We start from the raw sequence: 12,327 nt of genomic DNA, 5'->3' as shown, positions 1-12,327 counted from the left end.
TCTGGTGGGAGAGCATTGATTCAAAAAGCTTCATGTAATGATGACTCCTAGATGTGATGCTCTGAGCTAGGAGCTGAAAGTAGAATAAGACATAAGTCTCCTGCCTTCAGGAAACTCATCGTTGTTTATTTCCAGTTTTATCAACAACTTTTAAATTATTTACTCAACACTGTACAATTGAAATATTTTTATTTGTGTAGGAGCATATAATAGTACACTGTTTCACTTATTTCCAATTAGATTCAAAATTGTTATCTTTCCAACAAATATTCTTTAAAATAAAGACAAGATGATATGCTCTGGTGAATTAAAGTGAATAGGGTAAGAAGGAAATGGAAAGAAAATTTCATAAAAATAAATGAGTGCTGCCAGCAAGTAGTATATTACTTGGCCCTATCCTCCTAGGATTGCTGGGAGCTAATTACCTGATTTAGCTCAGACTTTAAATAACCTCATAAAAAAGACCAATCCACAAACTATTTATACCTTTATTGAAGTAACAAACTTTTTCTTTATATAAAATAGGTAAGGATTTTGAGGGAAAAAATATTGAAGTGTATAGCAATTGGGAAAAAACAACACATATAAAGTATTATAATAAATTTTGTTTTCCAATGGAAGGAAGAGTCTGAGATAATTTCATGAGTTATTCATGAAAATGAGGCATAGAGATCTGTGGCCTATTAAACCCTAGAGATCACTTCTGTGGTATCTTGCTTTATGCCATAACTACCATCCAAATTCAGAATGTGAAAGAGCCTATAAAGGGAACACCAGTCCACCCTAAAGCTGATCTTGCCTCCATAACAATTGCTGAACTGATTTGGAGCCAGAAAAAAGCCACGGGTGGGGCACTGTGATAGGTTTTATAAGATGCCATATATATTGGAAACTTGGTAATAAAAGTATATAAAATTTTAATCTTCAACTTTTCCTTTAAAAAAGGTGACAAAGCAAATAGGGAAGTGATATGAAAATGCATTTTTAACCGTGTAGGAGAGCAATGAATTTAAAGTTCATGTCAGTTCCGTTAAAGATATTTTAAAACTGAAAACCAATAAGAGCTTGATAAAGATTGTTGATTGCCTGTCTGTCCTTTTTAGTACTCAGTCTATTGCTAAGACTGATAATACATCATGGACAATAAGGAGATCATTTGATGCCCTATTTTGCAACTTCTTATGTTAATAAAGATTTCTCTGATTCCTAATAATTGGGCATCCTTAGTTCTTAGTGTTACATGGCTAAATTTTATTTAACAGTTACATCTGGAGTAGGTCATTGTTTATCAGATGTTGAAAAGATTGAGGCAGAATTTTAAAGAATGTTCTCTTTAATATTGTTATAGTATGGGTTAATTATCATTAAAATGTTAATAGTCACTAAAGCACATAATCAGGCTTACGGATGCTTGGTGTATATTCTTTTTTTTTTTAAGATTTTTTTTTTTTTTTTATTCATGATATAGAGAGAGAGAGAGAGAGAGAGAGAGGCAGAGACACAGGCAGAGGGAGAAGCAGGCTCCATGCAGGGAGCCCGACGTGGGACTCGATCCCGGGACTCCAGGACTGCACCCTGGGCCAAAGGGAGGCGCTAAACCGCCGAGCCACCCAGGCATCCCCTTGGTGTATATTCTTGATGAGGAGGCTTGTGGGGAGATTCTCCTTTTAAACCAGGTGAGTGAGGTATGTCAATGAGTGAGTGGTGTTTACAGAAAGAATCAAAGTAGAGTCAAGTTCCTATTATGAGTTACCTGTGAGTAATCATCACAGTTCTTCTCATGAGAGTAATATAATTCATATTCCTTGTAGGCATCACTTAATGTATAGGTTGAATCGTTTAAAGGGATCTGGATGGAGCATGCCTTTTGGTTCTATTTAATCACAGCAAATTCCATAGTGACACCGAGTAATTTATGGGCATGCTCAATCTGTCTCTGGAAAGCGTGGGCCCCCCAAAGGGCCAGTTTGTGAAGCTTCGGATACCTATGCAGTTTGGCAATATGGGGGAACCATAGGTCAAGCTCTGAAGACTACTGAGGAAATAATATTTTTCTGAAGCAGCAAGTGAGGACAATTATCTCTGCTGCTAGCCTGCCTGCTTTTGTTCTGCAATCCACAGTAAAAGCTAGGAAAAGCAATGGCAGAAAAACCTCAGTGCCATCACTCTATGAATTCTCTTTGATATCCCAAAAAGGTGGAGATTGTGTATTTTATCTTGGCTTAACCAACTATTGTTAGGACACTAAGCAGGAAAATCCAAACACAGGAAAAGTGCTTGGTAATGATCTCAGCTGAAGTGAGTGCCTTCTCTCTTTTTCTGGTTACTAATATGCATAAAATTGCATGTAGATCATAAAAAATACTATGTATAGTTTCCCTTTTGGAGAAGATCCTTAATTTTAAGCTTCAAAAACAATCTTGATAATCTAAAAGGGAGTCAAAAGTACCATTCTAGCCTTGTTTTCAATGAGAAATATGGGAAAGAGTGAGCGACCATTTCATGACACGTTGGATGCTCTCACTTGTTCTCTCAATCCACAGCATTATTTCTGGAGCCAGGACAATGAAGGTAGAACTTCTATTGAGAATAGTTTATATCTAGGGATAATGTGTGTACACATATTATAAAAGTAACCAAAAATAACACTATATTGAGCGAATGAATAAAAAAACTTTAGGCATTTTGTAGAAGTAGTCTAATTCAGAACCAGAGGAGAGATTAAAAGTGCGCACCACCGGGTTACACAGGAAAGTCAGATGCTCACACTACTAATCACAAATCCATTCTGATTGGGTCAGAGCTTCCTAGGTGCCGGTGTTGCACTGATTATCTCCCTGGGCTTACTGGGGTGTGTTTCTTTGTTCCTGCATTTGTTTAAGCATATAAGCTTAAGTCACAGCCTGTTGTCAATCATTGTTACAGCTCATGATAGTCACAATGAGAGGTTCGGTTTATGAACCAGGAGACCTTGACCCTAATTAGCAGTCAGGTGAGTGAAGCTACTTTGGAACCTAGAAATGCTGTATATCAATGCATCATCACCCAAATTCTCCTTATTATCTGGGGACCAAGACTAGCGTATGATTGAATATTTTTGCACCTTTTGGCAAAAGCCCTGGAATTTCGGGGTCGATTTGCCAATAGATTTGAATGCTGGAAAGGCATCCCAGTGTCTGAATGGTTTAAGAGCTATGATAAATTTACTTTAATGGGTGCTGCCAAGCACCATTAAATGGAGATGGGGTTTATACAGGTTAGTTAACCCAAACCACAGAGATTTTTAGAAACAACCAAATAAAAATTACGGCATGTTATAGCTGGGGATAGTAGGGTGTTTATAAGATTGTCAAACAACTTACACTATAGATACATAGCAGGACTTGATTCTTTAGATCAGCAGTCTCTACCCTGGGTTCATAAATTTATGATCAGAGAACATCATGCATTTCTTCAGGTATTCATTCATTTAGCAGCCACTTTTTGGAAAACCTATGGTGTGTAAGGCATCGTGCGGAGGGTGGAGAATTCAGAGAAAAATGAGGTGACCTCCTCCCATTCAAGAAATTCGGTTTTTCTCATTGATCTATGACTTGAATACTGTTAACACCACACATTTGAAGTGTGCCTCTTAGATAAGCACTGGGCCGGGGGCCGAGCAGTGTCAGACACTGGCCACAGTGGATTAGAAAGATGCCAATGAGCGGGAAAGAGCTTCCTTCAGTAGGTTTCATTCATCTCATTTAAAAGCCACCCTTCATCTAACAGCTGCCCCCCGACCCCACCCCACCAGCACTGCCTTGGCACAGTGTGGGTGAAATACTGTCCTCTCAGATCTGCATTCTGGGTTCCCCTGGCCCCACCTTTTTCTTTTTAAGCACTGTTCAAATTGTTCTCTTTTACTTTGAAAGCAGTGGCCCTGGAAGGTAAGAGAAGCGTCATGAAATTTCAAAAATGTATTGGTGGCAGTGACTCTTCCTTACTTTATCTTGACAAAACAAAGCAAAACAACGTCCCCCCCCCCCAAAAAAAAAAAATCACATCAGCATTCCTTAGAGCAGTGGGCTTTTGACCAAGGACATGGGATTGGTGGAGGCCCTAGTAGCAGAGGAAAGTACTTGAGCTTGTCAGGAGGGGGACTGTGCTGGGCAGCCACTGACCAGTGCTTGCTTTGCTCCAGCAACCTCAGCATGACAGGACAGTTGTCCCTGACCCTTCCTTCTAGCTGAGGGGGGCCATCCTAACTGCTCCACTTCACCTTCTGAGTAACAGGGCTGGGTCTGTCTTTTCATTAACTATCTGAATTATTTAGATGGCAAAGGAATTATTCTTCAGAAGTATAAATTAATGTTTTCTGGTTCATGGATAGATCAGAACTCAGAACATCAGCTTTCCGAGGTGGTTATTCCAGTAAAGTTCATGGGCTCTCCAGAATTAAGGCATCAGGGGCAAGCAACTGAAGAAACGAGACTGGGTAGTCTGTGACATTTCATTAGGCAAAATTTTTTTTTTTGATCATTTTTCATTTGTAAGAAACAAACTGTTAAACATAACATATTTTCTCCTCTTCACATATAAGCAGAAGTCAATCATATTGAATTAATAACAGTATTCAGCAAAATATCAGTAGACCTAGGAACAATAGGATTCTGTTGCTTTCTAATGATTCTCATTTGCCAGAGTACAAATAAGAAGTCCTTACACTATGTTTGGATGGAAAAGACAATAAAGGAAGATAATAAATATATTTAGAATTTTTCTTTTGTAATAACTTCCAAAGTATCACTCAGTGCCCACACTGAATGGATGTAATTGTGCTTTCTTTTCAAATACTAGATATTGAATAATATATTCACAATAGAAATAAATATCATTTTCCTATAAGATTAACTCTGATGCCCAAGCTCCTACATAATACAAAATATAATTAATCATCTATATACTGTGAATATGCAATAAAGAAAACAAAGATCTATTTGAAAATAGTGAGGAGATCTTCATGTCTGGATTGTTGAGCCCACCACACTCCTTAAAGAAAAGTGCCAGTTTTCATAAGAGGAAGCTTAAAATCATCATAATGAAATTAAGTTTGATTCACTTTACTTAGAAAAATCCACATATATGAATATATACATCTGTATCTCCCTAAGATCATTTTTAGGAAGAGTGGGACTCTTGGAGGAAGGACACAGGTTTCTGTGGAATGTCCAGTATATTTCTCATCCTTATGGCAATCCCATGGTAGTAGTTTTATTATCCCTGCTTTAACAGAGGGAGGACTTCAGTGTGAGAGCTGAAGCAACTTTCCCAGCATTTTAAGGTAGGGAGCAAAATCAAGAGTTCCTCTCTAAAGCATCTACCAAAGTTTTCCATCATATCTGCCTCTGAAACTCTGGTAGGTTATCACAACATGAAAGGATTTTGCTTTTTGTTTCTTTGATGGGAGGATATAAGATCAGAGAGCTGATGATAATAGGGGCTCAATGTCCAGTTTCCCGTCTTAAAAACCTGGCATGTGAGTAGTCCTCAGAGACTGGGGAGTGGGGATTCTCCTTCTTGTCATTCCTAATCTGATTATAGAAATAGCTCCAATCTGTCTCCTTGATTTGATATCAGGAATAATTACATTGTTTCACTTCAGCATAAAGGTTCTGAATTTCTCCACCTAATGTGCCCTTTAATAATCAGTGTCAGAAAAGCTATATCTTAACTCAAAGGCAGTTTTCCCTTCTCTTAAGATGTGATTTCCACAATGTTTTTTTTTTTTTGGCTTAGTGGGAAGACTGCCATCTACTGAATCCACAGTACCTTTTCATGTGCTACCTGAATAATTCTTAAAAACTAGCACTGTTTTGAAGTCAAAGACACATATGTACATATATTCATATGTACAATGTATATGCATATAGAGACCTAGGTACACAGGCATGCTGATATGTACGCCTTATATATACATACAAAATGATAGTCATTTTACTTTCTCTTTGCTCACCTACCTGTGATTTGCTACTAGACCCCAGATTTGTAGAAAATGCATTCCTTGGAAATTCAGAGATATCTAAAAATATCTAATCTGTATAGAATGAAATTTGCTCACTACAAAATTATTCTAAATGTGAACCTGGTTCTCTGTTCCACTGCTTCTTGTCAGGTCTTGCAGTCATGAGAGATCTGATGAATTAAAATGCCTTCTTTGCTCTCTTCCTTACATTTCTGCTCCTACCTCACATTTCTTTCAGAAATCCAGACGTGGAAAACAGAATTTTTGTTAGAGAGACTTTTGTAATTTTTATAATTATTTCACTTTCTTTGTGAACGTAGGCCTTATTGTTTAAAAAGTCTGTGCTGCTAAGTCTATAACAATATGAAAGGACCATCATTTGGGACAGCCTTTGTCCTTCAGACACAAGATCTTCTGGTCCAAAGGAAAATGTTTGTTTTTCAGTGTAATTGTAATTAGTAACAAAGTCTCTAATCATGTGGCTTATTTGTTGACTGTGTGCACCCCACTCTTGCCCTGAGCTGCCCGTTTCTCTCCCTCCTGCTCAGTGACCGCCTTGCCCCAAGTCAGCAGGGAAACAGCATGGTCACTCCTTCTACGGAACCTTTTTGTTTGTTTATTTGTTTTTGGTTTCTGGAATATGTCATTCTTTGGTAGGGATGAAAGTTTGACCTGGGTTCCCTCATTCAAAGGAGGGCCAAGTTAGAACTTTTTTTTTCCTTAGCCCAAGGACCTTGATGAGCAGGCAAGTGGGTTTGGTATGAAAAATCTTTCTATTTGACTATATGGGTATTACCTTTCTTCACATTGGTATCACTAGAAAAATGCTATAAAATTAAAAAAACAAAAACAAAAACCTGGGCACCTGAGTGGCTCAGTGGTTGAGCATCTGCCTTTGGCTCAGGTCATGATCCCGGGGTCCTGGGATGGAGTCCCACATTGGGCTCCCCACAGGGAGCTTGCTCCTCCCTCTGTGTGTCTCATGAATAAATAATAAATAAATTTTAAAAATCTCAAAAAAGACCTACTTGAGAGGCCATTAAAATTTGGGGGGTTTTTAAAGTCTTTATTTTAATATAGGATTCAAAGTTACCATGATGAGATATAGTTTCAAACCTTAAAAATAATGAGAAAAAGGTAAGAAAAAACTACACTATTCTTTATTCTACTTAGTTTCAATATATGCTTATAATATATAAATTATACTATACTGCATAATAAAAATATGTAACAGCTGATATACAGTATATACAACAAAATTGATTATTTGCTTGGTTTCATTTTCACAAGGCCATAAATGTGGCAAGTAGAAGTCAATGTTAAAATAGTTACCTCTGTAAGATTTTTGTGGTTACAAAAGAACTTTAGTAAAATCTCTATTCCTATTGCTTTCATAACAAAAGTTACTTAGGCCATAACTTCTTAGAAACTCCTCAACGTCCTCATATGTGTCCTTGCAACCCGTGTCCCATCAGGGGTTCAAAATGGGAGGGGGAATATTACATTTATACTCACAGACTTGTGGGAAACCAAGATTTAAAAATGGACAAGATGTAAATTATTCCAAAGTCAAGCTCCTTCCTTTGGGAAGTTAGAGACAATTTCCCAGGGGAAAAAGAAAATCATACAAAATATAAATTTAATACAGTCAACAGAAGCATTTTAAAGTTGTTGAATTTTTAAATGTGATTCTGCCAAACACGAAAATTGCCCCAACTCTTGAAGGACTCAGATGCCCTCATACCTGCGACATAGTTGGGGGGCTCACGTATTTGAAAGGACAACAGAGATTCTAGAATGAAGTGTGTAACCTAAGGCAATGCAGTGAAAATAATCTGATTCCTTGTTGTCATTGTTTTCCTTTCACTTGTGAAATGGAAGGCTCTGAGGATTTAGTTTCTATGGTCGTGTCTAGGTTTCTGATTCTATCCTTTGAAAAAATGCCTTTAAATCATCATCTTCATCATCTTCATCCTGATGCTCTTTTTGGTACATTCACCTACTCTTATACTGGGGCTCCTCTTCCCTCTAGCCTCCTGGTTCACCTGGGTCAGTCCTCTGTTAAGTAGAAAGCCCATAAGTGTCGAAGTATATAATTTTGACCTATGAGAAATGCTTAAGACCCATGAGAAAAAAAAAAAAAAAAAGGATGAAATTCTACAAGTTCTAATACAGGATCAGAAAAGAAACTTCTTCCTTTGAAAGAAAGTTCTCTTATTATCCCGAGCTTTCACCTAACACTTGATTATTCTTTAGATTTTCCTCAGGGGTTTTATTTTCCTTTTTCTTTTCCACATGCCTTTGTTCTCTATTTATTGCCATTATACCACAAGGGCTGGGCTTGCAGTTATTTTAGCTCCTCCAATATATATTTGACTTTTACCACCAAGCTTCTTACCAGCTCTGCGTCAGCTTGATCTTCCTGCACCCATGGGCTGGTTCTCTCTGTGGGACTTGTGGTACCAGGGTCGTGGGACCCAACATGTGGGAGGCAAGGGGGTGCAACTTTCTTGTGGTTTGAGTGTAACACAAGAGATTAGGAAACTCACATTTTTAAACCCAATTCTGCAAGATAAGTAATTTGTCACATATATTTTAAAGATCAGGCAAGTATTATTTTCCTCTGTTCACTGTAACAGATAGAACTGCTCTGCTAGCGTCCCTCAGTAGGGGATACCACCACTTTGATGAATTGACTGGGTTTCTTTAATGCCTGAACCCTACCTAAGGACAAAGGTTACTACAAACAGAGTGGTTGAGAGAAAAAGAAGTGCTGATTAGTTACAGTTAATTTCAATTTTTCTATTTAAAATTATGTAAATGTAACTCTTGGGTATTGCTTTTCCAATAGGATTTGTGCTACAACAATAAGTTATTCAACTTTGATTAAATCTAGTCCTGGTAACCATATTAACTAAGACATATTTAAACAAATTGTTTAAGTCCTAACAAGGTTTCATAATCATGCTCTGCTTCAAATAAAAAGAAAACATACTCCTTTTGCCTCCTTGACCTAGGACTAGGAAAAAAGTATGATGGCTTTAGCTTTCTGAACCTAATTCACAGGCAATGGTTGGAGGGGAAATTAAAATGTCCATTGTCTAAGCGGTGAACAAAAATAGGAACTTTTAAATTATGAATTGGGTTAACATCTGTTGGGCAAACTGTTTGCTTAGCCTTATTTTAACATTGCACTTCCCTCCCTACCCTCTGTCTCTCTGGCACATCTGGGAATGTGGTGAGAGCACCACAGAGGCAATTATAAAGCCAGAGTCCAGTTAAGGACCTTGAATTTTCCATTTTTAGCCTCTGCTGCAACGTAAGAAAGTCCCAAGAGTGGCCTGTATAGACTCCACAGGAAGAAAGATCTTGATCTAAAATACAAATAAAACCAAAGTTGCAACAAAACAAAAGAGAGACTTCTGAAAGGCGAATGGACACCAATAAAACTATAAGGAATTCATTTAAAATATGCTATTGGAGATGCTAAAATATTTTCTGTTTGGAGTGAAGTAGATCATCTGCTAAAGAGAAATACTTTGGAATGTTTTAACTTTTATTTCCAATGAAAACTGATGCAAACAGGCAGGATATAGAAATGATCAAGGGTATAGGCTTTGGAATAAAACAGCTCTCGGTTCCTATCCTGGCCCTGCCACTTCCTGGTGTTTCCTGGGAGCAAGTCACATAACTTCTTTAGGCTTCCATTTGTCCATGTTCAAAATGGGGATACGATGGTGACTATGATGATGATGGCATCTATCTCATTGGGTTGTTGGAGGATTCAATACAGTAATGCATGTACATGCTTACTGCAGTGCGTGGCATGTGATAAAATGAGCATTACTAAGAGCTGCTGGTCATAATGAGCTTGCTGAAGAGGGGCCACAATTACTGCCAATCTGTTAACATCAAAGAAAGAGTTAATAAATCCCAAGAGTGAAACTGGCGATGATTTTTATGGTGAAATGGGAAGCCAAGTGACTTGCCAAATAGCATCTGATGGGGCCATTCCCTAAAGAAGAAAACATGATCTGCTTTGCTTTGACTTTCTGGAATAGTCATGTTTCTGGTGCCTTTCCTATAAGCCCATTGGCTGAAGGAGGAAGCATTCCAATAAGGCATGGCAGTGGTCCATACTATGTTTAGGAATTAGACCTGAAGGGAGAAACCACAGCGATATTTCAAAATCAGTTAAAACACCCATCACTCCTCTCCAGTTAGTCCAAAAATCCTCTACAGGGTGCCAGTAAAAGATTTTTTTAAAAAGTAAAACCGATCACGGCACTCACCTACTTCAAAGTGTCCAAAAGGTCCCCAGGGATGTTAGTGTAAATCCTGAAGCATTCTACAAAGTCATCTGGAATTGCCCTCAATGTTCCAGCCTCGCCTGGGACCACTCCCCGGCCTGCCCAGCCTACTGCACTCTTGGCAAGTTGCCCTGATGTCTCCCTTGTTTCTATTATTTGACTTCTATTTCATTTCCTTCTCTTTGAACGCTCTACTTCCAGCTCTGGGACAGGCTAATTTTCATTAGTCTTTCAAGACTCTGCTCAACCACATTCCTCCTTGAGAAAGAATTTCCTCTCCTTACCCCCATTCCACTACCCAAATGTGTGGTTCCCCTACCCCTGTGGAAGTGTAGTGCAGCTCTTTTTTATATATTTGTATTCCAGTAACCTCTGCCCCCACTATATTGTGAGTATTTGAGGCCAAGAGCATCTTGTTTGCCATTTACAGTATGTATAATCTCAATAAATATCACATGAAACAAACTGTTCCTCTGACACTCTCCTAGACCTGCCTTTTGTATATCAAAGTGAATATTGATGGTTTCTGATTTTTTAATTCTTATGGATTAATACAAACCTGTTCCCCAAAGGTAGGATTCCTTGAGTCTTAAGTCTTAAAAACATAAATTAAGAACAAGCCTAAGAAAGTTATGGTACCTACAATATACACCATTCCATAAGGAGTGTGGTTTGGCTTATTTAATCATAGATTCAAGGAGAACTATAGACAAGGACCTCATGCATTACATTTAAAGGATAATACCAGCGAAGTTTTTACCCTCAGAATTAGAGGTCTATGGCCCCTTTACATAAAAACAGGTAGGATTCTTCAAGACCAGTTGGTGTTTCATTCATGATAAAGTGCATCACTGGCATTTGATAAAAGTTAAATAATAATAACAATGAGGCTAACCAAAGCCTGGTTTTAGATAAGTCTGTGCTAACTGTGGAAATTAACCCCTTGTGTCTACTTTAACATCTGTGTGTCCACACTGCTCTTGGTTTGAGATTTACTACATGTGATTAAGGAATAGACCCTTCACACCGGGATTACATGTTTGCTCACTCCCCTTTCAGATTTCCTCCCAAACATATAAAAAAGTGACAAACTTGGCTGCCATTTTGTTGTGTTATCAAGTTCTTAATTTTTTAATTCGTTTTTAAATTTTTCATTTTTTGGTCAACTTTTGGTTGTCATTCACATCTTTAGAACCGGTGTTATAAGTATATATATATTGTCATATTCCTCAAACTCTTTAGTGAAAAATAAGATGCCCTTAAATATGGGTATGTGGATATTTAAACTATTGTGGCAAAAGAGGTGATTTTAAGAAAAGATAACCCAAGATAGTCTTTATTCTGTTAAGAGGGCAACTGAATACTTAGCAAGAAGGGTTTATTGCCATTGACCTGATTCTTACATGCCTCTCATTTTGTCTACCTTACAATACCCCTCTTCATATAGTAAGTTCCATGTGCAGAAGAAATGTGCTCAGTTCACAGGCATATAAAACTATATCCAACTGTATTCTGTAATGGGAAAATAGCCATAAATGTGAAGTGAGTCAAGGCATTCAATTATTGCTCCCTTTCCTTTGAAGTAAAATGATATTTTGATTGTCCAGTTGAAAATACAGTAGCTTATCTGTTCAGAATAAATTTGTAACCTATCAGAAAGCCATTCATTGCCTGGGAAATCTCATTTTCCTCCAATTTATGCTACTCAATGTGTTTAATCATTAACTTGAAAAGAAGAAATTCAGTTAAAGAAAAAGGGAATCGTAAGTCTTCATTGTTACTGCTAAATTATCTCCCGATTAGTTTGATGGTAAGCATTGAATGGCAAAGAAAGCTAAAAATAGTTTTCTTTCTTCCCTAAAAGTAGGAGCTTAAGATCTCTGCAAATTGATATCAAATACCAAATATTATTTAAAATAATAGGAAAGGCTCTTTCCACCACAAATTGCAGATTGAAATTTAGAATAAAAATTTAGCTGATTTCTTACCTATCCTTTGATTTCTTGTTTCTTTCAA

At 37.5% G+C, this 12,327-nt stretch overlaps 1 long non-coding RNA gene across 2 annotated transcripts in view; it reads left to right on the top strand.

The window, feature by feature from the left end:
- The window catches only part of LOC112656562 (uncharacterized), a 400,328-nt gene that overhangs the window by 372,301 nt on the left and 15,700 nt on the right, over positions 1–12,327 (top strand). The window contains exon 1 of one of the 2 annotated variants that reach the window (XR_004812384.2): positions 1,468–1,676. The exons of the other annotated variant lie outside the window; for it this stretch is intronic. This is a non-coding gene — a long non-coding RNA (uncharacterized LOC112656562). Of the gene's footprint in view, positions 1–1,467; positions 1,677–12,327 lie in introns of those variants that run through there. 2 annotated transcript variants of the gene reach the window in all.

The sequence above is a fragment of the Canis lupus genome, chromosome 37 (genome assembly GCF_003254725.2).
Source record: "Canis lupus dingo isolate Sandy chromosome 37, ASM325472v2, whole genome shotgun sequence".
NCBI classification, from domain to species: Eukaryota; Metazoa; Chordata; class Mammalia; order Carnivora; family Canidae; genus Canis; species Canis lupus.
Note: the sequence above shows the minus strand (reverse complement) of the source record. Positions and strands in the feature narration are given on the sequence as shown.